Below are 22,124 nucleotides of genomic sequence, written 5' to 3'. Positions count from 1 at the left end.
GTGTTGTTAAACTATTGATCATTGCACAATTGTAAACCCATAGGCCATCAAGCGAAAAGAAACAATTTAGGTTGCAAATAATATTAAGTCATCGGGAAACCACTAAAATGAAAACATTCATGTTTCCGCCCGGGCTCGAACCGGGGACCTTTCGCGTGTGAGGCGAACGTGATAACCGCTACACTACGGAAACCGTTGATAAAATAGTAAACAGTTGGTGTGTAACAACTTAAACTCAATTCATCCCTAACGGGATAAGAAATGTTTAAGGTCATTAATATTATGAAGACAGCATAGGACCATACGAATAAAAAAACAGGTTTTCACCCAAGCTCGGACCGGGGACCTATCGCGTGTGAGGCGAACGTGATAACCGCTACACTACGGAAACCGTTGATAAAATAGTAAACAGTTGGTGTGTAACAACTTAAACTCAATTCATCCCTAACGGGATAAGAAATATTTAAGGTCATTAATATTATGAAGACAGCATAGGACCATACGAATAAAAAAACAGATTTTCACCCAAGCTCGGACCGGGGACCTATCGCGTGTTAGGCGAACGTGATAAGCACTCCACTAAGAAACGGTTCATGTGTTGTTAAACTATTGATCATTGCACAATTGAAAACACATAGGCCTTAATGCGAAAAGAAACAATTTAGGTTGCAAATAATATTAAGACAACGGGAAACCACTAAAATGAAAACATTCATGTTTCCGCCCGGGCTCGAACCGGGGACCTTTCGCGTGTGATGCGAACGTGATAACCACTACACTACGGAAACGGTTGATAAATTAATAAACAGTTGGAGTGTTATAATTTACACCCAAATAATCCCTAACGCGAAATTACTATTTAAGGTCATTAATATAATTAATACAGCAGAAAACCACTCGAATGAAAAAAACATGTTTCCACCAGGGCTCGAACCGGGGACCTTTCGCGTGTGAGGCGAACGTGATAACCACTACACTACGGAAACGGTTCATGTGTTGTTAAACTATTGATCATTGCACAATTGAAAACACATAGGCCTTAAATCGAAAAGAAACAATTTAGTTTGCAAATAATATTAAAACATCGGGAAACCACTCAAATGAAGAAAAACATGTTTCCGCCCGGGCTCGAACCGGGGACCTTTCGCGTGTGAGGCGAACGTGATAACCGCTACACTACGGAAACCGTTGATAAAATAGTAAACAGTTGGTGTGTTACAACTTAAACTCAATTCATCCCTAACGGGATAAGAAATATTTAAGGTCATTAATATTATGAAGACAGCATAGGACCATACGAATAAAATAACAGGTTTTCACCCAAGCTCGGACCGGGGACCTATCGCGTGTTAGGCGAACGTGATAAGCACTCCACTAAGAAACGGTTGACCTGTAATTAAACTATTGGTCATTGGATAGCTGAAAAAAATAAGCCATTGAACGAAAATAAACAATTTAGCTTGTAAATGATATTAAGACAGCGGGAAAACACTTGAGTGAAGAAAAACATGTTTCCGCCCGGGCTCGAACCGGGGACTTTTCGCCTGTTTGGCGAACGTGATAACCACTACACTACGGAAACGGTTCATGTGTTGTTAAACTATTGATCATTGCATAATTGAAAACACATAGGCCTTAAAGCGAAAAGAAACAATTTAGGTTGCAAATAATATTAAGACATCGGGAAACCCTTAAAATGAAAACATTCATGTTTCCGCCCGGGCTCGAACCGGGGACCTTTCGCGTGTGATGCGAACGTGATAACCACTACACTACGGAAACGGTTGTTAAATCAATAAACAGTTGGAGTGTTATAATTTACACCCAAATAATCCCTAACGCGAAATTACTATTTAAGGTCATTAATATAATTAATACAGCAGAAAACCATTCGAATGAAAAAAACATGTTTCCACCAGGGCTCGAACCGGGGACCTTTCGCGTGTGAGGCGAACGTGATAACCACTACACTACGGAAACGGTTCATGTGTTGTTAAACTATTGATCATTGCACAATTGAAAACACATAGGCCTTAAATCGAAAAGAAACAATTTAGTTTGCAAATAATATTAAAACATCGGGAAACCACTCAAATGAAGAAAAACATGTTTCCGCCCGGGCTCGAACCGGGGACCTTTCGCGTGTTATGCGAACGTGATAACCACTACACTACGGAAACGGTTCATCTGTTGTTAAACTATTGATCATTGGATAGTTGAAATAAATGAGCCATAGTGCGAAAAGAAACAAGTCAGGTTGTAAATAATATTAAGACAGCGGGAAAACACTTGAATGAAGAAAAACATCCATGTTTCCGCCCTGGATCGAACCGGGGACCTTTCGCGTGTTAGGCGAACGTGATAACCACTACACTACGGAAACGGTTCAAGTACTGTTAAATTATTCGTCATTGGAAAGTTGAAACAAATGAGTCATAATGCAAAAAGAAACAATTCAGGTTGTAAATAATATTAAGACAGCGGGAAAACACTTGAATGAAGAAAAACATGTTTACGCCCGGGCTCGAACCGGGGACCTTTCGCGTGTGAGGCGAACGTGATAACCACTACACTACGGAAACGGTTAATGTGTTGTTAAACTATTGATCATTGCACAATTTTAAACCCATAGGCCATAAAGCGAAAAGAAACAATATAGGTTGCAAATAATATTAAGACATCGGGAAACCACTATAATGAAAACATTCATGTTTTCCCCCGGGCTCGAACCGGGGACCTTTCGCGTGTAAAGCGAACGTGATAAACCCTACACTAAGGAAACGGTTGATAAAATAAAAAACAGTTGGTGTGTTAGAACTTAAACTCAAATAATCCCTAACGGGAAAAGAAATATTTAAGGTCATTAATATTATGAAGACAGCATAGGACCATACGAATAAAAAAACAGGTTTCCACCCGCGTTCGGACCGGGGACCTTTCGCGTGTGAGGCGAACGTGATAACCACTACACTACGGAAACGGTTGATGTGTTGTTAAACTATTCATCATTGGATAGTTGAAACAAATGAGCCATAGTGCGAAAAGAAACAAGTCAGGTTGTAAATAATATTAAGACAGCGGGAAAACACTTGAATGAAGAAAAACATGTTTCCGCCCGGGCTCGAACCGGGGACCTTTCGCGTGTTAGGCGAACGTGATAACCACTACACTACGGAAACGGTTCATGTGGTGTTAAACTATTCGTCATTGGAAAATTGAAACAAATGAGTCATAATGCGAAAAGAAACAATTCAAGTTGTAAATAATATTAAGACAGCGGGAAAACACTTGAATGAAGAAAAACATGTTTCCGCCCGGGCTCGAACCGGGGACCTTTCGCGTGTTAGGCGAACGTGATAACCACTACACTACGGAAACGGTTAATGTGTTGTTAAACTATTGATCATTGCACAATTGTAAACCCATAGGCCATAATGCGAAAAGAAACAATATAGGTTGCAAATAATATTAAGACATCGGGAAACCACTATAATGAAAACATTCATGTTTTCCCCCGGGCTCGAACCGGGGAACTTTCGCGTGTAAAGCGAACGTGATAAACCCTACACTAAGGAAACGATTGATAAAATAATAAACAGTTGGTGTGTTAGAACTTAAACTCAAATAATCCCTAACGGGAAAAGAAATATTTAAGGTCATTAATATTATGAAGACAGCATAGTACCATACGAATAAAAAAACAGGTTTCCACCCGCGCTCGGACCGGGGACCTATCGCGTGTTAGGCGAACGTGATAAGCACTACACTAAGCAACGGTTGACCTGTAATTAAACTATTGGTCATTGGATAGCTGAAAAAAATAAGCCATTGAACGAAAATAAACAATTTAGCTTGTAAATGATATTAAGACAGCAAGAAACCACATAAATGAAGAAAAACATGTTTCCGCCCTGGGTCAAACCGGGGACCTTTCGCGTGTAAAGCGATCGTGATAACCACTATTCAACGGAAACGGTTCATGTGTTGTTAAACTATTGATCATTGGATAGTTGAAACAAATGAGCCATAATGCGAAAAGAAACAAGTCAGGTTGTAAATAACATTAAGACAGCGGGAAAACACTTCAATGAAGAAAAACATGTTTCCGCCCGGGCCCGAACCGGGGATCTATCGCGTGTTAGGCGAACGTGATAAGCACTACACTACGAAACGGTTTTTCTGTTATTAAACTATTGGTCATTGGATAGCTGAAAAAAATAAGCCATAAAGCGAAAATCAACAATTTAGTTTGTAACTAATATAAAGACAGAAAGAAACCACTTAAATGAAGAAAAACATGTTTCCGCCCGGGCTCGAACCGGGGACTTTCGAGTGTAAAGCGAACGTGATAACCACTACACTACGGAAACGGTGCATATGTTGTTAAACTATTGATCATTGCACAATTGTAAACCCATAGGCCATAAAGCGAAAAGAAACAATTTAGGTTACAAATAATATTAAGACATCGGGAAACCACTTAAATGAAAACATTCATTTTTCCGCCCGGGCTCGAACCGGGGACCTTTCGCGTGTGAGGCGAACGTGATAACCACTACACTACGGAAACGGTTGATGTGTTGTTAAACTATTCATCATTGGATAGTTGAAACAAATGAGCCATAATGCGAAAAGAAACAAGTCAGGTTGTAAATAATATTAAGACAGCGGGAAAACACTTGAATGAAGAAAAACATGTTTCCGCCCGGGCTCGAACCGGGGACCTTTCGCGTGTTAGGCGAACGTGATAACCACTACACTACGGAAACGGTTCATGTGCAGTTAAACTATTCGTCATTGGAAAGTTGAAACAAATGAGCCATAATGCGAAAAGAAACAATTCAGGTTGTAAATAATATTAAGACAGCGGGAAAACACTTGAGTGAAGAAAAACATGTTTCCGCCTGGGCTCGAACCGGGGACCTTTCGCGTGTTAGGCGAACGTGATAACCACTACACTACGGAAACGGTTCATGTGTTGTTAAACTATTGATCATTGCACAATTGTAAACCCATAGGCCATAAAGCGAAAAGAAACAATTTAGGTTGCAAATAATATTAAGACATCGAGAAACCACTAAAATGAAAACATTCTTGTTTCCGCCCGGGCTCGAACCGGGGACCTTTCGCGTGTGAGGCGAACGTGATAACCACTACACTACGGAAACGGTTGATAGAATAATAAACAGTTGGTGTGTTACAACTTAAACTCAAATAATCCCTTACGGGAAAAGAAATATTTAAGGTCATTAATATTATGAAGACAGCATAGGACCATACGAATAAAAAAACAGGTTTTCACCCGCGCTCGGACCGGGGACCTATCGCGTGTTAGGCGAACGTGATAAGCACTCCACTAAGAAACGATTGACCTGTAATTAAACTATTGGTCATTGGATAGCTGAAAAAAATAAGCCATTGAACGAAAATAAACAATTTAGCTTGTAAATGATATTAAGACAGCAAGAAACCACATAAATGAAGAAAAACATGTTTCCGCCCTGGGTCAAACCGGGGACCTTTCGCGTGTAAAGCGATCGTGATAACCACTACACTACGGAAACGGTTCATGTGTTGTTAAACTATTGATCATTGGATAGTTGAAACAAATGAGCCATAATGCGAAAAGAAACAAGTCAGGTTGTAAATAATATTAAGACAGCGGGAAAACACTTGAGTGAAAAAAACATACCGGGGACTTTTCGCGTGCCGGGGACCTATCGCGTGTGAGGCGAGCGTGATAACCACTACACTACGGAAACGGTTGATAAAATAATAAAAAGTTGGTGTCTTATGATTTACACTCAAATAATCCCTAACGCGAAAATTACTATTTGAGGTCATTAATATATGTAAGACAGCAGAAAACCACTTAAATGAAAACATCCATGTTTCCGCCCTGGATCGAACCGGGGACCTTTTGCGTGTGAGCCCAATGTGACAAACACTAGGCCTACACTACGGAAACGGTTCATGTGTTGTTAAACTATTGATCATTGCACAATTGTAAACCCATAGGCCATCAAGCGAAAAGAAACAATTTAGGTTGCAAATAATATTAAGTCATCGGGAAACCACTAAAATGAAAACATTCATGTTTCCGCCCGGGCTCGAACCGGGGACCTTTCGCGTGTGAGGCGAACGTGATAACCGCTACACTACGGAAACCGTTGATAAAATAGTAAACAGTTGGTGTGTAACAACTTAAACTCAATTCATCCCTAACGGGATAAGAAATGTTTAAGGTCATTAATATTATGAAGACAGCATAGGACCATACGAATAAAAAAACAGGTTTTCACCCAAGCTCGGACCGGGGACCTATCGCGTGTGAGGCGAACGTGATAACCGCTACACTACGGAAACCGTTGATAAAATAGTAAACAGTTGGTGTGTAACAACTTAAACTCAATTCATCCCTAACGGGATAAGAAATATTTAAGGTCATTAATATTATGAAGACAGCATAGGACCATACGAATAAAAAAACAGATTTTCACCCAAGCTCGGACCGGGGACCTATCGCGTGTTAGGCGAACGTGATAAGCACTCCACTAAGAAACGGTTCATGTGTTGTTAAACTATTGATCATTGCACAATTGAAAACACATAGGCCTTAAAGCGAAAAGAAACAATTTAGGTTGCAAATAATATTAAGACAACGGGAAACCACTAAAATGAAAACATTCATGTTTCCGCCCGGGCTCGAACCGGGGACCTTTCGCGTGTGATGCGAACGTGATAACCACTACACTACGGAAACGGTTGATAAATTAATAAACAGTTGGAGTGTTATAATTTACACCCAAATAATCCCTAACGCGAAATTACTATTTAAGGTCATTAATATAATTAATACAGCAGAAAACCACTCGAATGAAAAAAACATGTTTCCACCAGGGCTCGAACCGGGGACCTTTCGCGTGTGAGGCGAACGTGATAACCACTACACTACGGAAACGGTTCATGTGTTGTTAAACTATTGATCATTGCACAATTGAAAACACATAGGCCTTAAATCGAAAAGAAACAATTTAGTTTGCAAATAATATTAAAACATCGGGAAACCACTCAAATGAAGAAAAACATGTTTCCGCCCGGGCTCGAACCGGGGACCTTTCGCGTGTGAGGCGAACGTGATAACCGCTACACTACGGAAACCGTTGATAAAATAGTAAACAGTTGGTGTGTTACAACTTAAACTCAATTCATCCCTAACGGGATAAGAAATATTTAAGGTCATTAATATTATGAAGACAGCATAGGACCATACGAATAAAATAACAGGTTTTCACCCAAGCTCGGACCGGGGACCTATCGCGTGTTAGGCGAACGTGATAAGCACTCCACTAAGAAACGGTTGACCTGTAATTAAACTATTGGTCATTGGATAGCTGAAAAAAATAAGCCATTGAACGAAAATAAACAATTTAGCTTGTAAATGATATTAAGACAGCGGGAAAACACTTGAGTGAAGAAAAACATGTTTCCGCCCGGGCTCGAACCGGGGACTTTTCGCCTGTTTGGCGAACGTGATAACCACTACACTACGGAAACGGTTCATGTGTTGTTAAACTATTGATCATTGCATAATTGAAAACACATAGGCCTTAAAGCGAAAAGAAACAATTTAGGTTGCAAATAATATTAAGACATCGGGAAACCCTTAAAATGAAAACATTCATGTTTCCGCCCGGGCTCGAACCGGGGACCTTTCGCGTGTGATGCGAACGTGATAACCACTACACTACGGAAACGGTTGTTAAATCAATAAACAGTTGGAGTGTTATAATTTACACCCAAATAATCCCTAACGCGAAATTACTATTTAAGGTCATTAATATAATTAATACAGCAGAAAACCATTCGAATGAAAAAAACATGTTTCCACCAGGGCTCGAACCGGGGACCTTTCGCGTGTGAGGCGAACGTGATAACCACTACACTACGGAAACGGTTCATGTGTTGTTAAACTATTGATCATTGCACAATTGAAAACACATAGGCCTTAAATCGAAAAGAAACAATTTAGTTTGCAAATAATATTAAAACATCGGGAAACCACTCAAATGAAGAAAAACATGTTTCCGCCCGGGCTCGAACCGGGGACCTTTCGCGTGTTAGGCGAACGTGATAACCACTACACTACGGAAACGGTTCATCTGTTGTTAAACTATTGATCATTGGATAGTTGAAATAAATGAGCCATAGTGCGAAAAGAAACAAGTCAGGTTGTAAATAATATTAAGACAGCGGGAAAACACTTGAATGAAGAAAAACATCCATGTTTCCGCCCTGGATCGAACCGGGGACCTTTCGCGTGTTAGGCGAACGTGATAACCACTACACTACGGAAACGGTTCAAGTACTGTTAAATTATTCGTCATTGGAAAGTTGAAACAAATGAGTCATAATGCAAAAAGAAACAATTCAGGTTGTAAATAATATTAAGACAGCGGGAAAACACTTGAATGAAGAAAAACATGTTTACGCCCGGGCTCGAACCGGGGACCTTTCGCGTGTGAGGCGAACGTGATAACCACTACACTACGGAAACGGTTAATGTGTTGTTAAACTATTGATCATTGCACAATTTTAAACCCATAGGCCATAAAGCGAAAAGAAACAATATAGGTTGCAAATAATATTAAGACATCGGGAAACCACTATAATGAAAACATTCATGTTTTCCCCCGGGCTCGAACCGGGGACCTTTCGCGTGTAAAGCGAACGTGATAAACCCTACACTAAGGAAACGGTTGATAAAATAAAAAACAGTTGGTGTGTTAGAACTTAAACTCAAATAATCCCTAACGGGAAAAGAAATATTTAAGGTCATTAATATTATGAAGACAGCATAGGACCATACGAATAAAAAAACAGGTTTCCACCCGCGTTCGGACCGGGGACCTTTCGCGTGTGAGGCGAACGTGATAACCACTACACTACGGAAACGGTTGATGTGTTGTTAAACTATTCATCATTGGATAGTTGAAACAAATGAGCCATAGTGCGAAAAGAAACAAGTCAGGTTGTAAATAATATTAAGACAGCGGGAAAACACTTGAATGAAGAAAAACATGTTTCCGCCCGGGCTCGAACCGGGGACCTTTCGCGTGTTAGGCGAACGTGATAGCCAATACACTACGGAAACGGTGCATATGTTGTTAAACTATTGATCATTGCACAATTGTAAACCGATAGGCCATAAAGCGAAAAGAAACAATTTAGGTTGCAAATAATATTAAGACATCGGAAAACCACTTAAATGAAAACATTCATGTTTCCGCCAGGGCTCGAACCGGGGACCTTTCGCGTGTGAGGCGAACGTGATAACCACTACACTACGGAAACGGTTGATGTGTTGTTAAACTATTCATCATTGGATAGTTGAAACAAATGAGCCATAGTGCGAAAAGAAACAAGTCAGGTTGTAAATAATATTAAGACAGCGGGAAAACACTTGAATGAAGAAAAACATGTTTCCGCCCGGGCTCGAACCGGGGACCTTTCGCGTGTTAGGCGAACGTGATAACCACTACACTACGGAAACGGTTCATGTGCAGTTAAACTATTCGTCATTGGAAAGTTGAAACAAATGAGCCATAATGCGAAAAGAAACAATTCAGGTTGTAAATAATATTAAGACAGCGGGAAAACACTTGAGTGAAGAAAAACATGTTTCCGACCGGGCTCGAACCGGGGACCTTTCGCGTGTTAGGCGAACGTGATAACCACTACACTACGGAAACGGTTCACGTGTTGTTAAACTATTGATCATTGGATAGTTGAAATAAATGAGCCATAATACGAAAAGAAACAAGTCAGGTTGTAAATAATATTAAGAAAGCGGGAAAACACTTGAATGAAGAAAAACATCCATGTTTCCGCCCTGGATCGAACCGGGGACCTTTCGTGTGTTAGACGAACGTGATAACCACTACACTACGGAAACGGTTCATGTGCTGTTAAACTATTCGTCATTGGAAAGTTGAAACAAATGAGTAATAATGCGAAAAGAAACAATTCAGGTTGTAAATAATATTAAGACAGCGGGAAAACACTTGAGTGAAGAAAAACATGTTTCCGCCCGGGCTCGAACCGGGGACCTTTCGCGTGTTAGGCGAACGTGATAACCACTACACTACGGAAACGGTTCATGTGTTGTTAAACTATTGATCATTGCACAATTGTAAACCCATAGGCCATAAAGCGAAAAGAAACAATTTAGGTTGCAAATGATATTAAGACATCGGGAAACCACTATAATGAAAACATTCATGTTTCCGCCCGGGCTCAAACCGGGGACCTTTCGCGTGTAAAGCGATCGCGATAACCACTATACTACGGAAACGGTTCATGTGTTGTTAAACTATTGATCATTGGATAGTTGAAACAAATGAGCCATAATGCGAAAAGAAACAAGTCAGGTTGTAAATAATATTAAGACAGCGGGAAAACACTTGAATGAAGAAAAACATGTTTCCGCCCGGGCTCGAACCGGGGACCTTTCGCGTGTGAGGCGAACGTGATAAACACTACACTACGGAAACGGTTCATGTGTTGTTAAACTATTGATCATTGCACAATTGTAAACCGATAGGCCATAAAGCGAAAAGAAACAATTTAGGTTGCAAATGATATTAAGACATCGGGAAAACACTTAAATGAAAACATTCATGTTTCCGCCAGGGCTCGAACCGGGGACCTTTCGCGTGTTAGGCGAACGTGATAAGCACTACACTACGAAACGGTTTTTCTGTTATTAAACTATTGGTCATTGGATAGCTGAAAAAAATAAGCCATAAAGCGAAAAGAAACAATTTAGTTTGTAACTAATATAAAGACAGCAAGAAACCACTTAAATGAAGAAAAACATGTTTCCGCCCGGGCTCGAACCGGGGACTTTCGAGTGTAAAGCGAACGTGATAGCCAATACACTACGGAAACGGTTCATGTGCAGTTAAACTATTCGTCATTGGAAAGTTGAACCAAATGAGCCATAATGCGAAAAGAAACAATTCAGGTTGTAAATAATATTAAGACAGCGGGAAAACACTTGAGTGAAGAAAAACATGTTTCCGCCGGGCTCGAACCGGGGACCTTTCGCGTGTGAGGCGAACGTGATAACCACTACACTACGGAAACGGTTCATGTGTTGTTAAACTATTGATCATTGGATAGTTGAAACAAATGAGCCATAATGCGAAAAGAAACAAGTCAGGTTGTAAATAATATTAAGAAAGCGGGAAAACACTTGAATGAAGAAAAACATCCATGTTTCCGCCCTGGATCGAACCGGGGACCTTTCGTGTGTTAGACGAACGTGATAACCACTACACTACGGAAACGGTTCATGTGCTGTTAAACTATTCGTCATTGGAAAGTTGAAACAAATGAGTCATAATGCGAAAAGAAACAATTCAGGTTGTAAATAATATTAAGACAGCGGGAAAACACTTGAGTGAAGAAAAACATGTTTCCGCCCGGGCTCGAACCGGGGACCTTTCGCGTGTTAGGCGAACGTGATAACCACTACACTACGGAAACGGTTCATGTGTTGTTAAACTATTGATCATTGCACAATTGTAAACCCATAGGCCATAAAGCGAAAAGAAACAATTTAGGTTGCAAATGATATTAAGACATCGGGAAACCACTATAATGAAAACATTCATGTTTCCGCCTGGGCTCAAACCGGGGACCTTTCGCGTGTAAAGCGATCGCGATAACCACTATACTACGGAAACGGTTCATTTGTTGTTAAACTATTGATCATTGGATAGTTGAAACAAATGAGCCATAATGCGAAAAGAAACAAGTCAGGTTGTAAATAATATTAAGACAGCGGGAAAACACTTGAATGAAGAAAAACATGTTTCCGCCCGGGCTCGAACCGGGGACCTTTCGCGTGTTAGGCGAACGTGATAACCACTACACTACGGAAACGGTTCATGTGTTGTTAAACTATTGATCATTGCACAATTGTAAACCGATAGGCCATAAAGCGAAAAGAAACAATTTAGGTTGCAAATAATATTAAGACATCGGGAAACCACTTAAATGAAAACATTCATGTTTCCGCCCGGGCTCGAACCGGGGACCTTTCGCGTGTGAGGCGAACGTGATAACCACTACACTACGGAAACGGTTGATGTGTTGTTAAACTATTCATCATTGGATAGTTGAAACAAATGAGCCGTAATGCGAAAAGAAACAAGTCAGGTTGTAAATAATATTAAGACAGCGGGAAAACACTTGAATGAAGAAAAACATGTTTCCGCCCGGGCTCGAACCGGGGACCTTTCGCGTGTTAGGCGAACGTGATAACCACTACACTACGGAAACGGTTCATGTGTTGTTAAACTATTGATCATTGCACAATTGTAAACCCATAGGCCATAAAGCGAAAAGAAACAATTTAGGTTGCAAATAATATTAAGACATCGGGAAACCACTAACATGAAAACATTCATGTTTCAGCCCGGGCTCGAACCGGGGACCTTTCGCGTGTGAGGCGAACGTGATAACCACTACACTACGGAAACGGTTGATAAAATAGTAAACAGTTGGTGTGTTACAACTTAAACTCAATTCATCCCTTACGGGATAAGAAATATTTAAGGTCATTAATATTATGAAGACAGCATAAGACCATACGAATAAAAAAACAGGTTTCCACCCGCGCTCGGACCGGGGACCTATCGCGTGTTAGGCGAACGTGATAAGCACTACACTAAGCAACGGTTGACCTGTAATTAAATTATTGGTCATTGGATAGCTGAAAAAAATAAGCCATTGAACGAAAATAAACAATTTAGCTTGTAAACGATATTAAGACAGCAAGTAACCACATAAATGAAGAAAAACATGTTTCCGCCCTGGGTCAAACCGGGGACCTTTCGCGTGTAAAGCGATCGTGATAACCACTATACAACGGAAACGGTTCATGTGTTGTTAAACTATTGATCATTGGATAGTTGAAACAAATGAGCCATAATGCGAAAAGAAACAAGTCAGGTTGTAAATAACATTAAGACAGCGGGAAAACACTTGAATGAAGAAAAACATGTTTCCGCCCGGGCCCGAACCGGGGATCTATCGCGTGTTAGGCGAACGTGATAAGCACTACACTACGAAACGGTTTTTCTGTTATTAAACTATTGGTCATTGGATAGCTGAAAAAAATAAGCCATAAAGCGAAAATCAACAATTTAGTTTGTAACTAATATAAAGACAGAAAGAAACCACTTAAATGAAGAAAAACATGTTTCCGCCCGGGCTCGAACCGGGGACTTTCGAGTGTAAAGCGAACGTGATAACCACTACACTACGGAAACGGTGCATATGTTGTTAAACTATTGATCATTGCACAATTGTAAACCCATAGGCCATAAAGCGAAAAGAAACAATTTAGGTTACAAATAATATTAAGACATCGGGAAACCACTTAAATGAAAACATTCATGTTTCCGCCCGGGCTCGAACTGGGGACCTTTCGCGTGTGAGGCGAACGTGATAACCACTACACTACGGAAACGGTTGATGTGTTGTTAAACTATTCATCATTGGATAGTTGAAACAAATGAGCCATAATGCGAAAAGAAACAAGTCAGGTTGTAAATAATATTAAGACAGCGGGAAAACACTTGAATGAAGAAAAACATGTTTCCGCCCGGGCTCGAACCGGGGACCTTTCGCGTGTTAGGCGAACGTGATAACCACTACACTACGGAAAGGGTTCATGTGCAGTTAAACTATTCGTCATTGGAAAGTTGAAACAAATGAGCCATAATGCGAAAAGAAACAATTCAGGTTGTAAATAATATTAAGACAGCGGAAAAACACTTGAGTGAAGAAAAACATGTTTCCGCCTGGGCTCGAACCGGGGAATATTCGCGTGTTAGGCGAACGTGATAACCACTACACTACGGAAACGGTTCATGTGTTGTTAAACTATTGATCATTGCACAATTGTAAACCCATAGGCCATAAAGCGAAAAGAAACAATTTAGGTTGCAAATAATATTAAGACATCGGGAAACCACTAAAATGAAAACATTCTTGTTTCTGCCCGGGCTCGAACCGGGGACCTTTCGCGTGTGAGGCGAACGTGATAACCACTACACTACGGAAACGGTTGATAAAATAATAAACAGTTGGTGTGTTACAACTTAAACTCAAATAATCCCTTACGGGATAAGAAATATTTAAGGTCATTAATATCATGAAAACAGCATAGGACCATACGAATAAAAAAACAGGTTTTCACCCGCGCTCGGACCGGGGACCTATCGCGTGTTAGGCGAACGTGATAAGCACTCCACTAAGAAACGATTGACCTGTAATTAAACTATTGGTCATTGGATAGCTGAAAAAAATAAGCCATTGAACGAAAATAAACAATTTAGCTTGTAAATGATATTAAGACAGCAAGAAACCACTCGAATGAAGAAAAACATGTTTCCGCCCGGGCTCGAACCGGGGACCTTTCGCGTGTTTGGCGAACGTGATAACCACTACACTACGGAAACGGTTCATGTGTTGTTAAACTATTGATCATTGCATAATTGAAAACACATAGGCCATAAAGCGAAAAGAAACAATTTAGGTTGCAAATAATATTAAGACATCGGGAAACCACTAACATGAAAACATTCATGTTTCCGCCCGGGCTCGACCGGGGACATTTCGCGTGTGAGGCGAACGTGATAACCACAACACTACGGAAACGGTTGATAAAATAATAAACAGTTGGTGTGTTATAATTTACACTCAAATAATCCCTAACACGAAATTACTATTTAAGGTCATTAATATAATTAAGACAGCAGAAAACCACTCGAATGAAAAAAACCTGTTTCTACCCGGGCTCGAACCGGGGACCTTTCGCGTGTGAGGCGAATCTGATAACCACTGCAATACGGAAACGGTTCATGTGTTGTTAAACTATTGATCATTGCACAATTGTAAACCCATAGGCCATCAAGCGAAAAGAAACAATTTAGGTTGTAAATAATATTAAGACAGCGGGAAAACACTTGAATGAAGAAAAACATGTTTCCACCCGGGCTCGAACCGGGGACCTTTCGCGTGTTAGGCGAACGTGATAACCACTACACTACGGAAACGGTTAATGTGTTGTTAAACTATTGATCATTGGATAGTTGAAACAAATGAGCCATAATGCGAAAAGAAACAGGTCAGGTTGTAAAAAATAATAAGACAGCGGGAAAACACTTGAATGAAGAAAAACATCCATGTTTCCGCCCGGGCTCGAACCGGGGACCTTTCGCGTGTTAGGCGAACGTGATAACCACTACACTACGGAAACGGTTCATGTGTTGTCAAACTATTAATCATTGCACAATTGAAAACCCATAGGCCATAAAGCGAAAAGAAACAATTTAGGTTACAAATAATATTAAGACATCGGGAAACCACTCAAATGAAAACATTCATGTTTACCCCCGGGCTCGAACCGGGGACCTTTCGCGTGTAAAGCGAACGTGATAAACCCTACACTACGGAAACGGTTGATAAAATAATAAACAGTTGGTGTGTTACAACTTAAACTCAAATAATCCCTAACGGGAAAAGAAATATTTAAGGTCATTAATATTATGAAGACAGCATAGCACCATACGAATAAAAAAACAGGTTTCCACCCGCGCTCGGACCGGGGACCTATCGCATGTTAGGCGAACGTGATAACCACTGCACTACGGAAACGGTTCATGTGTTGTTAAACTATTGATCATTGGATAGTTGAAACAAATGAGCCATAATGCGAAAAGAAACAAGTCAGGTTGTAAATAATATTAAGACAGCGGGAAAACACTTGAGTGAAGAAAAACATACCGGGGACCTTTCGCGTGCCGGGGACCTTTCGCGTGTGAGGCGAGCGTGATAACCACTACACTACGGAAACGGTTGATAAAATAATAAAAAGTTGGTGTCTTATGATTTACACTCAAATAATCGCTAACGCGAAAATTACTATTTGAGGTCATTACTATATGTAAGACAGCAGAAAACCACTTAAATGAAAACATCCATGTTTCCGCACTGGATCGAACCGGGGACCTTTCGCGTGTTAGGCGAACGTGATAACCACTACACTACGGAAACTGTTCATGTGGTGTTAAACTATTCGTCATTGGAAAGTTGAAACAAATGAGTCATAATGCGAAAAGAAACAATTCAAGTTGTAAATAATATTAAGACATCGGGAAAACACTTAAATGAAAACATTCATGTTTCCGCCAGGGCTCGAACCGGGGACCTTTCGCGTGTTAGGCGAACGTGATAAGCACTACACTACGAAACGGTTTTTCTGTTATTAAACTATTGGTCATTGGATAGCTGAAAAAAATAAGCCATAAAGCGAAAAGAAACAATTTAGTTTGTAACTAATATAAAGACAGCAAGAAACCACTTAAATGAAGAAAAACATGTTTCCGCCCGGGCTCGAACCGGGGACTTTCGAGTGTAAAGCGAACGTGATAGCCAATACACTACGGAAACGGTTCATGTGCAGTTAAACTATTCGTCATTGGAAAGTTGAACCAAATGAGCCATAATGCGAAAAGAAACAATTCAGGTTGTAAATAATATTAAGACAGCGGGAAAACACTTGAGTGAAGAAAAACATGTTTCCGCCCGGGCTCGAACCGGGGACCTTTCGCGTGTGAGGCGAACGTGATAACCACTACACTACGGAAACGGTTCATGTGTTGTTAAACTATTGATCATTGGATAGTTGAAACAAATGAGCCATAATGCGAAAAGAAACAAGTCAGGTTGTAAATAATATTAAGAAAGCGGGAAAACACTTGAATGAAGAAAAACATCCATGTTTCCGCCCTGGATCGAACCGGGGACCTTTCGTGTGTTAGACGAACGTGATAACCACTACACTACGGAAACGGTTCATGTGCTGTTAAACTATTCGTCATTGGAAAGTTGAAACAAATGAGTCATAATGCGAAAAGAAACAATTCAGGTTGTAAATAATATTAAGACAGCGGGAAAACACTTGAGTGAAGAAAAACATGTTTCCGCCCGGGCTCGAACCGGGGACCTTTCGCGTGTTAGGCGAACGTGATAACCACTACACTACGGAAACGGTTCATGTGTTGTTAAACTATTGATCATTGCACAATTGTAAACCCATAGGCCATAAAGCGAAAAGAAACAATTTAGGTTGCAAATGATATTAAGACATCGGGAAACCACTATAATGAAAACATTCATGTTTCCGCCTGGGCTCAAACCGGGGACCTTTCGCGTGTAAAGCGATCGCGATAACCACTATACTACGGAAACGGTTCATTTGTTGTTAAACTATTGATCATTGGATAGTTGAAACAAATGAGCCATAATGCGAAAAGAAACAAGTCAGGTTGTAAATAATATTAAGACAGCGGGAAAACACTTGAATGAAGAAAAACATGTTTCCGCCCGGGCTCGAACCGGGGACCTTTCGCGTGTTAGGCGAACGTGATAACCACTACACTACGGAAACGGTTCATGTGTTGTTAAACTATTGATCATTGCACAATTGTAAACCGATAGGCCATAAAGCGAAAAGAAACAATTTAGGTTGCAAATAATATTAAGACATCGGGAAACCACTTAAATGAAAACATTCATGTTTCCGCCCGGGCTCGAACCGGGGACCTTTCGCGTGTGAGGCGAACGTGATAACCACTACACTACGGAAACGGTTGATGTGTTGTTAAACTATTCATCATTGGATAGTTGAAACAAATGAGCCGTAATGCGAAAAGAAACAAGTCAGGTTGTAAATAATATTAAGACAGCGGGAAAACACTTGAATGAAGAAAAACATGTTTCCGCCCGGGCTCGAACCGGGGACCTTTCGCGTGTTAGGCGAACGTGATAACCACTACACTACGGAAACGGTTCATGTGTTGTTAAACTATTGATCATTGCACAATTGTAAACCCATAGGCCATAAAGCGAAAAGAAACAATTTAGGTTGCAAATAATATTAAGACATCGGGAAACCACTTACATGAAAACATTCATGTTTCAGCCCGGGCTCGAACCGGGGACCTTTCGCGTGTGAGGCGAACGTGATAACCACTACACTACGGAAACGGTTGATAAAATAGTAAACAGTTGGTGTGTTACAACTTAAACTCAATTCATCCCTTACGGGATAAGAAATATTTAAGGTCATTAATATTATGAAGACAGCATAAGACCATACGAATAAAAAAACAGGTTTCCACCCGCGCTCGGACCGGGGACCTATCGCGTGTTAGGCGAACGTGATAAGCACTACACTAAGCAACGGTTGACCTGTAATTAAATTATTGGTCATTGGATAGCTGAAAAAAATAAGCCATTGAACGAAAATAAACAATTTAGCTTGTAAACGATATTAAGACAGCAAGTAACCACATAAATGAAGAAAAACATGTTTCCGCCCTGGGTCAAACCGGGGACCTTTCGCGAGTAAAGCGATCGTGATAACCACTATACAACGGAAACGGTTCATGTGTTGTTAAACTATTGATCATTGGATAGTTGAAACAAATGAGCCATAATGCGAAAAGAAACAAGTCAGGTTGTAAATAACATTAAGACGCCCGGGCTCGAACCGGGGACCTTTCGCGTGTTAGGCGAACGTGATAAGCACTACACTACGAAACGGTTTTTCTGTTATTAAACTATTGGTCATTGGATGGCTGAAAAAAATAAGCCATAAAGCGAAAATCAACAATTTAGTTTGTAGTAATATAAAGACAGCAAGAAACCACTTAAATGAAGAAAAACATGTTTCCGCCCGGGCTCGAACCGGGGACTTTCGAGTGTAAAGCGAACGTGATAACCACTACACTACGGAAACGGTGCATGTGTTGTTAAACTATTGATCATTGCACAATTGTAAACCCATAGGCCATAAAGCGAAAAGAAACAATTTAGGTTGCAAATAATATTAAGACATCGGGAAACCACTTAAATGAAAACATTCATGTTTCCGCCCGGGCTCGAACCGGGGACCTTTCGCGTGTGAGGTGTTGTTAAACGTGTTGTTAAACTATTCATCATTGGATAGTTGAAACAAATGAGCCATAGTGCGAAAAGAAACAAGTCAGGTTGTAAATAATATTAAGACAGCGGGAAAACACTTGAATGAAGAAAAACATGTTTCCGCCCGGGCTCGAACCGGGGACCTTTCGCGTGTTAGGCGAACGTGATAACCACTACACTACGGAAACGGTTCATGTGCAGCTAAACTATTCGTCAATGGAAAGCAACGGTTGACCTGTAATTAAACTATTGGTCATTGGATAGCTGAAAAAAATAAGCCATTGAACGAAAATAAACAATTTAGTTTGTAAACGATATTAAGACAGCAAGAAACCACATAAATGAAGAAAAACAAGTTTCCGCCCTGGGTCAAACCGGGGACCTTTCGCGTGTAAAGCGATCGTGATAACCACTATACTACGGAAACGGTTCATGTGTTGTTAAACTATTGATCATTGGATAGTTGAAACAAATGAGCCATAATGCGAAAAGAAACAAGTCAGGTTGTAAATAACATTAAAACAGCGGAAAACACTTGAATGAAGAAAAACATGTTTCCGCCCGGGTCCGAACCGGGGACCTATCGCGTGTTAGGCGAACGTGATAAGCACTACACTACGAAACGGTTTTTCTGTTATTAAACTATTGATCTTTGGATAGCTGAAAAAAATAAGCCATAAAGCGAAAATAAACAATTTAGCTTGTAAATGATATTAAGACAGCAAGAAACCACATAAATGAAGAAAAACATGTTTCCGCCCGGGCTCGAACCGGGGAACTTTCGCGTGTTAGGCGAACGTGATAACCACTACACTACGGAAACGGTTCATGTGTTGTTAAACTATTGATCATTGGATAGTTGAAACAAATGAGCCATAATGCGAAAAGAAACAAGTCAGGTTGTAAATAATATTAAGACAGCGGGAAAACACTTGAGTGAAGAAAAACATACCGGGGACTTTTCGCGTGCCGGGGACCTATCGCGTGTGAGGCGAGCGTGATAACCACTACACTACGGAAACGGTTGATAAAATAATAAAAAGTTGGTGTCTTATGATTTACACTCAAATAATCCCTAACGCGAAAATTACTATTTGAGGTCATTAATATATGTAAGACAGCAGAAAACCACTTAAATGAAAACATCCATGTTTCCGCCCTGGATCGAACCGGGGACCTTTTGCGTGTGAGCCCAATGTGACAAACACTAGGCCTACACTACGGAAACGGTTCATGTGTTGTTAAACTATTGATCATTGCACAATTGTAAACCCATAGGCCATAAAGCGAAAAGAAACAATTTAGGTTGCAAATAATATTAAGTCATCGGGAAACCACTAAAATGAAAACATTCATGTTTCCGCCCCGGCTCGAACCGGGGACCTATCGCGTGTGAGTCGAACGTGATAACCGCTACACTACGGAAACCGTTGATAAAATAGTAAACAGTTGGTGTGTAACAACTTAAACTCAATTCATCCCTAACGGGATAAGAAATATTTAAGGTCATTAATATTATGAAGACAGCATAGGACCATACGAATAAAAAAACAGGTTTTCACCCAAGCTCGGACCGGGGACCTATCGCGTGTTAGGCGAACGTGATAAGCACTCCACTAAGAAACGGTTGACCTGTAATTAAACTATTGGTCATTGGATAGCTGAAAAAAATAAGCCATTGAACGAAAATAAACAATTTAGCTTGTAAATGATATTAAGACAGCAAGAAACCACATAAATGAAGAAAAACATGTTTCCGCCCGGGCTCGAACCGGGGACTTTTCGCCTGTTTGGCGAACATGATAACCACTACACTACGGAAACGGTTCATGTGTTGTTAAACTATTGATCATTGCATAATTGAAAACACATAGGCCTTAAAGCGAAAAGAAACAATTTAGGTTGCAAATAATATTAAGACATCGGGAAACCACTAAAATGAAAACATTCATGTTTCCGCCCGGGCTCGAACCGGGGACCTTTCGCGTGTGATGCGAACGTGATAACCACTACACTACGGAAACGGTTGATAAATTAATAAACAGTTGGAGTGTTATAATTTACACCCAAATAATCCCTAACGCGAAATTACTATTTAAGGTCATTAATATAATTAATACAGCAGAAAACCACTCGAATGAAAAAAACATGTTTCCACCAGGGCTCGAACCGGGGACCTTTCGCGTGTTAGGCGAACGTGATAACCACTACACTACGGAAACGGTTCATGTGTTGTTAAACTATTGATCATTGCACAATTGAAAACACATAGGCCTTAAATCGAAAAGAAACAATTTAGTTTGCAAATAATATTAAAACATCGGGAAACCACTCAAATGAAGAAAAACATGTTTCCGCCCGGGCTCGAACTGGGGACCTTTCGCGTGTGAGGCGAACGTGATAACCGCTACACTACGGAAACCGTTGATAAAATAGTAAACAGTTGGTGTGTTACAACTTAAACTCAATTCATCCCTAACGGGATAAGAAATATTTAAGGTCATTAATATTATGAAGACAGCATAGGACCATACGAATAAAAAAACAGGTTTTCACCCAAGCTCGGACCGGGGACCTATCGCGTGTTAGGCGAACGTGATAAGCACTCCACTAAGAAACGGTTGACCTGTAATTAAACTATTGGTCATTGGATAGCTGAAAAAAATAAGCCATTGAACGAAAATAAACAATTTAGCTTGTAAATGATATTAAGACAGCAAGAAACCACATAAATGAAGAAAAACATGTTTCCGCCCGGGCTCGAACCGGGGACTTTTCGCCTGTTTGGCGAACGTGATAACCACTACACTACGGAAACGGTTCATGTGTTGTTAAACTATTGATCATTGCATAATTGAAAACACATAGGCCTTAAAGCGAAAAGAAACAATTTAGGTTGCAAATAATATTAAGACATCGGGAAACCCTTAAAATGAAAACATTCATGTTTCCGCCCGGGCTCGAACCGGGGACCTTTCGCGTGTGATGCGAACGTGATAACCACTACACTACGGAAACGGTTGATAAATTAATCAACAGTTGGAGTGTTATAATTTACA

General features: G+C 40.3%; 70 non-coding genes across 70 annotated transcripts; all 70 read right to left on the bottom strand.

Annotated features, from left to right (window-relative positions):
* Nucleotides 1–120: 120 nt before the first annotated feature.
* Nucleotides 121–193, bottom strand: Trnav-cac (transfer RNA valine (anticodon CAC)). The gene has a single exon. It is a non-coding gene; the product is annotated as a tRNA-Val (tRNA).
* Nucleotides 194–715: 522 nt separating this feature from the next.
* Trnav-cac (transfer RNA valine (anticodon CAC)) lies at nucleotides 716–788 on the bottom strand. The gene has a single exon. It is a non-coding gene; the product is annotated as a tRNA-Val (tRNA).
* Nucleotides 789–913: 125 nt separating this feature from the next.
* Trnav-cac (transfer RNA valine (anticodon CAC)) lies at nucleotides 914–986 on the bottom strand. The gene has a single exon. It is a non-coding gene; the product is annotated as a tRNA-Val (tRNA).
* Nucleotides 987–1,113: 127 nt separating this feature from the next.
* Nucleotides 1,114–1,186, bottom strand: Trnav-cac (transfer RNA valine (anticodon CAC)). Its single transcript has one exon. It is a non-coding gene; the product is annotated as a tRNA-Val (tRNA).
* Nucleotides 1,187–1,509: 323 nt separating this feature from the next.
* Trnav-aac (transfer RNA valine (anticodon AAC)) lies at nucleotides 1,510–1,582 on the bottom strand. The gene has a single exon. It is a non-coding gene; the product is annotated as a tRNA-Val (tRNA).
* A 127-nt stretch (nucleotides 1,583–1,709) lies between these two features.
* Nucleotides 1,710–1,782, bottom strand: Trnav-cac (transfer RNA valine (anticodon CAC)). Its single transcript has one exon. It is a non-coding gene; the product is annotated as a tRNA-Val (tRNA).
* Nucleotides 1,783–1,907: 125 nt separating this feature from the next.
* On the bottom strand, nucleotides 1,908–1,980 carry Trnav-cac (transfer RNA valine (anticodon CAC)). Its single transcript has one exon. It is a non-coding gene; the product is annotated as a tRNA-Val (tRNA).
* Nucleotides 1,981–2,107: 127 nt separating this feature from the next.
* Nucleotides 2,108–2,180, bottom strand: Trnav-aac (transfer RNA valine (anticodon AAC)). Its single transcript has one exon. It is a non-coding gene; the product is annotated as a tRNA-Val (tRNA).
* A 130-nt stretch (nucleotides 2,181–2,310) lies between these two features.
* Trnav-aac (transfer RNA valine (anticodon AAC)) lies at nucleotides 2,311–2,383 on the bottom strand. The gene has a single exon. It is a non-coding gene; the product is annotated as a tRNA-Val (tRNA).
* A 126-nt stretch (nucleotides 2,384–2,509) lies between these two features.
* Nucleotides 2,510–2,582, bottom strand: Trnav-cac (transfer RNA valine (anticodon CAC)). Its single transcript has one exon. It is a non-coding gene; the product is annotated as a tRNA-Val (tRNA).
* A 325-nt stretch (nucleotides 2,583–2,907) lies between these two features.
* Nucleotides 2,908–2,980, bottom strand: Trnav-cac (transfer RNA valine (anticodon CAC)). The gene has a single exon. It is a non-coding gene; the product is annotated as a tRNA-Val (tRNA).
* Nucleotides 2,981–3,106: 126 nt separating this feature from the next.
* Nucleotides 3,107–3,179, bottom strand: Trnav-aac (transfer RNA valine (anticodon AAC)). Its single transcript has one exon. It is a non-coding gene; the product is annotated as a tRNA-Val (tRNA).
* Nucleotides 3,180–3,305: 126 nt separating this feature from the next.
* On the bottom strand, nucleotides 3,306–3,378 carry Trnav-aac (transfer RNA valine (anticodon AAC)). Its single transcript has one exon. It is a non-coding gene; the product is annotated as a tRNA-Val (tRNA).
* Nucleotides 3,379–4,298: 920 nt separating this feature from the next.
* Trnav-uac (transfer RNA valine (anticodon UAC)) lies at nucleotides 4,299–4,370 on the bottom strand. Its single transcript has one exon. It is a non-coding gene; the product is annotated as a tRNA-Val (tRNA).
* Nucleotides 4,371–4,497: 127 nt separating this feature from the next.
* Nucleotides 4,498–4,570, bottom strand: Trnav-cac (transfer RNA valine (anticodon CAC)). Its single transcript has one exon. It is a non-coding gene; the product is annotated as a tRNA-Val (tRNA).
* Nucleotides 4,571–4,696: 126 nt separating this feature from the next.
* Nucleotides 4,697–4,769, bottom strand: Trnav-aac (transfer RNA valine (anticodon AAC)). The gene has a single exon. It is a non-coding gene; the product is annotated as a tRNA-Val (tRNA).
* Nucleotides 4,770–4,895: 126 nt separating this feature from the next.
* Trnav-aac (transfer RNA valine (anticodon AAC)) lies at nucleotides 4,896–4,968 on the bottom strand. The gene has a single exon. It is a non-coding gene; the product is annotated as a tRNA-Val (tRNA).
* Nucleotides 4,969–5,095: 127 nt separating this feature from the next.
* On the bottom strand, nucleotides 5,096–5,168 carry Trnav-cac (transfer RNA valine (anticodon CAC)). The gene has a single exon. It is a non-coding gene; the product is annotated as a tRNA-Val (tRNA).
* Nucleotides 5,169–6,095: 927 nt separating this feature from the next.
* Nucleotides 6,096–6,168, bottom strand: Trnav-cac (transfer RNA valine (anticodon CAC)). The gene has a single exon. It is a non-coding gene; the product is annotated as a tRNA-Val (tRNA).
* Nucleotides 6,169–6,690: 522 nt separating this feature from the next.
* Trnav-cac (transfer RNA valine (anticodon CAC)) lies at nucleotides 6,691–6,763 on the bottom strand. The gene has a single exon. It is a non-coding gene; the product is annotated as a tRNA-Val (tRNA).
* A 125-nt stretch (nucleotides 6,764–6,888) lies between these two features.
* On the bottom strand, nucleotides 6,889–6,961 carry Trnav-cac (transfer RNA valine (anticodon CAC)). The gene has a single exon. It is a non-coding gene; the product is annotated as a tRNA-Val (tRNA).
* A 127-nt stretch (nucleotides 6,962–7,088) lies between these two features.
* Nucleotides 7,089–7,161, bottom strand: Trnav-cac (transfer RNA valine (anticodon CAC)). The gene has a single exon. It is a non-coding gene; the product is annotated as a tRNA-Val (tRNA).
* Nucleotides 7,162–7,484: 323 nt separating this feature from the next.
* Trnav-aac (transfer RNA valine (anticodon AAC)) lies at nucleotides 7,485–7,557 on the bottom strand. The gene has a single exon. It is a non-coding gene; the product is annotated as a tRNA-Val (tRNA).
* Nucleotides 7,558–7,684: 127 nt separating this feature from the next.
* On the bottom strand, nucleotides 7,685–7,757 carry Trnav-cac (transfer RNA valine (anticodon CAC)). The gene has a single exon. It is a non-coding gene; the product is annotated as a tRNA-Val (tRNA).
* A 125-nt stretch (nucleotides 7,758–7,882) lies between these two features.
* On the bottom strand, nucleotides 7,883–7,955 carry Trnav-cac (transfer RNA valine (anticodon CAC)). The gene has a single exon. It is a non-coding gene; the product is annotated as a tRNA-Val (tRNA).
* A 127-nt stretch (nucleotides 7,956–8,082) lies between these two features.
* On the bottom strand, nucleotides 8,083–8,155 carry Trnav-aac (transfer RNA valine (anticodon AAC)). The gene has a single exon. It is a non-coding gene; the product is annotated as a tRNA-Val (tRNA).
* Nucleotides 8,156–8,285: 130 nt separating this feature from the next.
* Nucleotides 8,286–8,358, bottom strand: Trnav-aac (transfer RNA valine (anticodon AAC)). Its single transcript has one exon. It is a non-coding gene; the product is annotated as a tRNA-Val (tRNA).
* Nucleotides 8,359–8,484: 126 nt separating this feature from the next.
* Nucleotides 8,485–8,557, bottom strand: Trnav-cac (transfer RNA valine (anticodon CAC)). Its single transcript has one exon. It is a non-coding gene; the product is annotated as a tRNA-Val (tRNA).
* Nucleotides 8,558–8,882: 325 nt separating this feature from the next.
* Trnav-cac (transfer RNA valine (anticodon CAC)) lies at nucleotides 8,883–8,955 on the bottom strand. The gene has a single exon. It is a non-coding gene; the product is annotated as a tRNA-Val (tRNA).
* Nucleotides 8,956–9,081: 126 nt separating this feature from the next.
* Nucleotides 9,082–9,154, bottom strand: Trnav-aac (transfer RNA valine (anticodon AAC)). Its single transcript has one exon. It is a non-coding gene; the product is annotated as a tRNA-Val (tRNA).
* Nucleotides 9,155–9,281: 127 nt separating this feature from the next.
* On the bottom strand, nucleotides 9,282–9,354 carry Trnav-cac (transfer RNA valine (anticodon CAC)). Its single transcript has one exon. It is a non-coding gene; the product is annotated as a tRNA-Val (tRNA).
* A 126-nt stretch (nucleotides 9,355–9,480) lies between these two features.
* On the bottom strand, nucleotides 9,481–9,553 carry Trnav-aac (transfer RNA valine (anticodon AAC)). The gene has a single exon. It is a non-coding gene; the product is annotated as a tRNA-Val (tRNA).
* Nucleotides 9,554–9,679: 126 nt separating this feature from the next.
* Nucleotides 9,680–9,752, bottom strand: Trnav-aac (transfer RNA valine (anticodon AAC)). Its single transcript has one exon. It is a non-coding gene; the product is annotated as a tRNA-Val (tRNA).
* A 130-nt stretch (nucleotides 9,753–9,882) lies between these two features.
* On the bottom strand, nucleotides 9,883–9,955 carry Trnav-aac (transfer RNA valine (anticodon AAC)). Its single transcript has one exon. It is a non-coding gene; the product is annotated as a tRNA-Val (tRNA).
* Nucleotides 9,956–10,081: 126 nt separating this feature from the next.
* On the bottom strand, nucleotides 10,082–10,154 carry Trnav-aac (transfer RNA valine (anticodon AAC)). Its single transcript has one exon. It is a non-coding gene; the product is annotated as a tRNA-Val (tRNA).
* A 127-nt stretch (nucleotides 10,155–10,281) lies between these two features.
* Nucleotides 10,282–10,354, bottom strand: Trnav-uac (transfer RNA valine (anticodon UAC)). The gene has a single exon. It is a non-coding gene; the product is annotated as a tRNA-Val (tRNA).
* Nucleotides 10,355–10,480: 126 nt separating this feature from the next.
* Trnav-cac (transfer RNA valine (anticodon CAC)) lies at nucleotides 10,481–10,553 on the bottom strand. The gene has a single exon. It is a non-coding gene; the product is annotated as a tRNA-Val (tRNA).
* Nucleotides 10,554–10,878: 325 nt separating this feature from the next.
* Nucleotides 10,879–10,950, bottom strand: Trnav-uac (transfer RNA valine (anticodon UAC)). The gene has a single exon. It is a non-coding gene; the product is annotated as a tRNA-Val (tRNA).
* Nucleotides 10,951–11,076: 126 nt separating this feature from the next.
* Trnav-cac (transfer RNA valine (anticodon CAC)) lies at nucleotides 11,077–11,148 on the bottom strand. Its single transcript has one exon. It is a non-coding gene; the product is annotated as a tRNA-Val (tRNA).
* Nucleotides 11,149–11,278: 130 nt separating this feature from the next.
* On the bottom strand, nucleotides 11,279–11,351 carry Trnav-aac (transfer RNA valine (anticodon AAC)). The gene has a single exon. It is a non-coding gene; the product is annotated as a tRNA-Val (tRNA).
* Nucleotides 11,352–11,477: 126 nt separating this feature from the next.
* Trnav-aac (transfer RNA valine (anticodon AAC)) lies at nucleotides 11,478–11,550 on the bottom strand. Its single transcript has one exon. It is a non-coding gene; the product is annotated as a tRNA-Val (tRNA).
* A 326-nt stretch (nucleotides 11,551–11,876) lies between these two features.
* Trnav-aac (transfer RNA valine (anticodon AAC)) lies at nucleotides 11,877–11,949 on the bottom strand. Its single transcript has one exon. It is a non-coding gene; the product is annotated as a tRNA-Val (tRNA).
* A 127-nt stretch (nucleotides 11,950–12,076) lies between these two features.
* On the bottom strand, nucleotides 12,077–12,149 carry Trnav-cac (transfer RNA valine (anticodon CAC)). The gene has a single exon. It is a non-coding gene; the product is annotated as a tRNA-Val (tRNA).
* Nucleotides 12,150–12,275: 126 nt separating this feature from the next.
* Nucleotides 12,276–12,348, bottom strand: Trnav-aac (transfer RNA valine (anticodon AAC)). The gene has a single exon. It is a non-coding gene; the product is annotated as a tRNA-Val (tRNA).
* Nucleotides 12,349–12,475: 127 nt separating this feature from the next.
* On the bottom strand, nucleotides 12,476–12,548 carry Trnav-cac (transfer RNA valine (anticodon CAC)). The gene has a single exon. It is a non-coding gene; the product is annotated as a tRNA-Val (tRNA).
* Nucleotides 12,549–13,268: 720 nt separating this feature from the next.
* Trnav-uac (transfer RNA valine (anticodon UAC)) lies at nucleotides 13,269–13,340 on the bottom strand. The gene has a single exon. It is a non-coding gene; the product is annotated as a tRNA-Val (tRNA).
* A 127-nt stretch (nucleotides 13,341–13,467) lies between these two features.
* Nucleotides 13,468–13,540, bottom strand: Trnav-cac (transfer RNA valine (anticodon CAC)). The gene has a single exon. It is a non-coding gene; the product is annotated as a tRNA-Val (tRNA).
* Nucleotides 13,541–13,666: 126 nt separating this feature from the next.
* Trnav-aac (transfer RNA valine (anticodon AAC)) lies at nucleotides 13,667–13,739 on the bottom strand. The gene has a single exon. It is a non-coding gene; the product is annotated as a tRNA-Val (tRNA).
* Nucleotides 13,740–13,865: 126 nt separating this feature from the next.
* Trnav-aac (transfer RNA valine (anticodon AAC)) lies at nucleotides 13,866–13,938 on the bottom strand. Its single transcript has one exon. It is a non-coding gene; the product is annotated as a tRNA-Val (tRNA).
* Nucleotides 13,939–14,065: 127 nt separating this feature from the next.
* Nucleotides 14,066–14,138, bottom strand: Trnav-cac (transfer RNA valine (anticodon CAC)). Its single transcript has one exon. It is a non-coding gene; the product is annotated as a tRNA-Val (tRNA).
* Nucleotides 14,139–14,461: 323 nt separating this feature from the next.
* On the bottom strand, nucleotides 14,462–14,534 carry Trnav-aac (transfer RNA valine (anticodon AAC)). The gene has a single exon. It is a non-coding gene; the product is annotated as a tRNA-Val (tRNA).
* A 524-nt stretch (nucleotides 14,535–15,058) lies between these two features.
* Trnav-aac (transfer RNA valine (anticodon AAC)) lies at nucleotides 15,059–15,131 on the bottom strand. Its single transcript has one exon. It is a non-coding gene; the product is annotated as a tRNA-Val (tRNA).
* Nucleotides 15,132–15,261: 130 nt separating this feature from the next.
* On the bottom strand, nucleotides 15,262–15,334 carry Trnav-aac (transfer RNA valine (anticodon AAC)). The gene has a single exon. It is a non-coding gene; the product is annotated as a tRNA-Val (tRNA).
* Nucleotides 15,335–16,058: 724 nt separating this feature from the next.
* Nucleotides 16,059–16,131, bottom strand: Trnav-aac (transfer RNA valine (anticodon AAC)). Its single transcript has one exon. It is a non-coding gene; the product is annotated as a tRNA-Val (tRNA).
* Nucleotides 16,132–16,455: 324 nt separating this feature from the next.
* Trnav-uac (transfer RNA valine (anticodon UAC)) lies at nucleotides 16,456–16,527 on the bottom strand. The gene has a single exon. It is a non-coding gene; the product is annotated as a tRNA-Val (tRNA).
* Nucleotides 16,528–16,653: 126 nt separating this feature from the next.
* On the bottom strand, nucleotides 16,654–16,726 carry Trnav-cac (transfer RNA valine (anticodon CAC)). Its single transcript has one exon. It is a non-coding gene; the product is annotated as a tRNA-Val (tRNA).
* Nucleotides 16,727–16,856: 130 nt separating this feature from the next.
* Trnav-aac (transfer RNA valine (anticodon AAC)) lies at nucleotides 16,857–16,929 on the bottom strand. Its single transcript has one exon. It is a non-coding gene; the product is annotated as a tRNA-Val (tRNA).
* Nucleotides 16,930–17,055: 126 nt separating this feature from the next.
* Trnav-aac (transfer RNA valine (anticodon AAC)) lies at nucleotides 17,056–17,128 on the bottom strand. The gene has a single exon. It is a non-coding gene; the product is annotated as a tRNA-Val (tRNA).
* Nucleotides 17,129–17,454: 326 nt separating this feature from the next.
* On the bottom strand, nucleotides 17,455–17,527 carry Trnav-aac (transfer RNA valine (anticodon AAC)). The gene has a single exon. It is a non-coding gene; the product is annotated as a tRNA-Val (tRNA).
* A 127-nt stretch (nucleotides 17,528–17,654) lies between these two features.
* Trnav-cac (transfer RNA valine (anticodon CAC)) lies at nucleotides 17,655–17,727 on the bottom strand. Its single transcript has one exon. It is a non-coding gene; the product is annotated as a tRNA-Val (tRNA).
* Nucleotides 17,728–17,853: 126 nt separating this feature from the next.
* Nucleotides 17,854–17,926, bottom strand: Trnav-aac (transfer RNA valine (anticodon AAC)). The gene has a single exon. It is a non-coding gene; the product is annotated as a tRNA-Val (tRNA).
* Nucleotides 17,927–18,053: 127 nt separating this feature from the next.
* Trnav-cac (transfer RNA valine (anticodon CAC)) lies at nucleotides 18,054–18,126 on the bottom strand. The gene has a single exon. It is a non-coding gene; the product is annotated as a tRNA-Val (tRNA).
* A 682-nt stretch (nucleotides 18,127–18,808) lies between these two features.
* On the bottom strand, nucleotides 18,809–18,880 carry Trnav-uac (transfer RNA valine (anticodon UAC)). The gene has a single exon. It is a non-coding gene; the product is annotated as a tRNA-Val (tRNA).
* A 300-nt stretch (nucleotides 18,881–19,180) lies between these two features.
* On the bottom strand, nucleotides 19,181–19,253 carry Trnav-aac (transfer RNA valine (anticodon AAC)). The gene has a single exon. It is a non-coding gene; the product is annotated as a tRNA-Val (tRNA).
* Nucleotides 19,254–19,815: 562 nt separating this feature from the next.
* On the bottom strand, nucleotides 19,816–19,888 carry Trnav-aac (transfer RNA valine (anticodon AAC)). The gene has a single exon. It is a non-coding gene; the product is annotated as a tRNA-Val (tRNA).
* Nucleotides 19,889–21,016: 1,128 nt separating this feature from the next.
* On the bottom strand, nucleotides 21,017–21,089 carry Trnav-cac (transfer RNA valine (anticodon CAC)). Its single transcript has one exon. It is a non-coding gene; the product is annotated as a tRNA-Val (tRNA).
* A 125-nt stretch (nucleotides 21,090–21,214) lies between these two features.
* On the bottom strand, nucleotides 21,215–21,287 carry Trnav-aac (transfer RNA valine (anticodon AAC)). Its single transcript has one exon. It is a non-coding gene; the product is annotated as a tRNA-Val (tRNA).
* Nucleotides 21,288–21,414: 127 nt separating this feature from the next.
* On the bottom strand, nucleotides 21,415–21,487 carry Trnav-cac (transfer RNA valine (anticodon CAC)). Its single transcript has one exon. It is a non-coding gene; the product is annotated as a tRNA-Val (tRNA).
* A 323-nt stretch (nucleotides 21,488–21,810) lies between these two features.
* Nucleotides 21,811–21,883, bottom strand: Trnav-aac (transfer RNA valine (anticodon AAC)). Its single transcript has one exon. It is a non-coding gene; the product is annotated as a tRNA-Val (tRNA).
* A 127-nt stretch (nucleotides 21,884–22,010) lies between these two features.
* Trnav-cac (transfer RNA valine (anticodon CAC)) lies at nucleotides 22,011–22,083 on the bottom strand. Its single transcript has one exon. It is a non-coding gene; the product is annotated as a tRNA-Val (tRNA).
* Between the last annotated feature and the right edge of the window lie 41 nt (nucleotides 22,084–22,124).

The sequence above is a fragment of the Ascidiella aspersa genome, chromosome 3 (genome assembly GCF_963924565.1).
Source record: "Ascidiella aspersa chromosome 3, kaAscAspe10.2, whole genome shotgun sequence".
NCBI classification, from domain to species: domain Eukaryota; kingdom Metazoa; phylum Chordata; class Ascidiacea; order Phlebobranchia; family Ascidiidae; genus Ascidiella; species Ascidiella aspersa.
The sequence above is the reverse complement of the archived record's forward strand: the minus strand, read 5'-3'. Positions and strand labels throughout refer to the sequence as shown.